Below are 565 nucleotides of genomic sequence, written 5' to 3' on the forward strand. Positions count from 1 at the left end.
TTTGAAAAGTCTTTGACACTAAGAAATCTGAGCATGCCAGTTGTACATTAGTATTTAACAAAAGTACAACTTACTGAACTGATCTTTCACATATCAATTTGCTTCTGATATGTAGCACTTTTTGTATTTTCAGTTATAAGTAACAAAGTGTAAAAGAGTTCTGCCAGCAGTTCTAACTATGCTACCTACTGAACAGAACGCAGTGAAAAGTAGCCTCCCAGGATTTGTCAGCATCAGTAACATTTCTAAGTTAAACTGCTTTACTCTTTAAAGTTCAAATTGCCTTTGCACTGTTTGATAAGCTAAGAAAAAGAAAACCCTACACAGCAGACAGAGAAATACGCCTGAAGGCGCCTTCCCCCATCCCGGGTCACTTGCGGAGCTGCGCTGCTATTTCGCAACACTTTAACACACACCTTAGAACTCTACAAGCCTCGACGTTTACCCAAGAGCTCGCCTGAATCACCTCTGACTTAACAGCATCTCCAGCAGCGGGGCATGCCTAAAGCGCGGCCGCGGCACACCGACACTCCCTCACTCACCCACTGGCTGCTGAAGTAGTCGA

At 43.9% G+C, this 565-nt stretch overlaps 1 protein-coding gene across 1 annotated transcript in view; it reads right to left on the reverse strand.

The window, feature by feature from the left end:
* Positions 1–565, reverse strand: part of TMEM245 (transmembrane protein 245) — a 78588-nt gene that overhangs the window by 77139 nt on the left and 884 nt on the right. The gene's annotated exons all lie outside the window — the stretch shown is intronic.

The sequence above is a fragment of the Geospiza fortis genome, unplaced genomic scaffold, assembly GCF_000277835.1.
Source record: "Geospiza fortis unplaced genomic scaffold, GeoFor_1.0 scaffold206, whole genome shotgun sequence".
NCBI lineage: Eukaryota > Metazoa > Chordata > Aves > Passeriformes > Thraupidae > Geospiza > Geospiza fortis.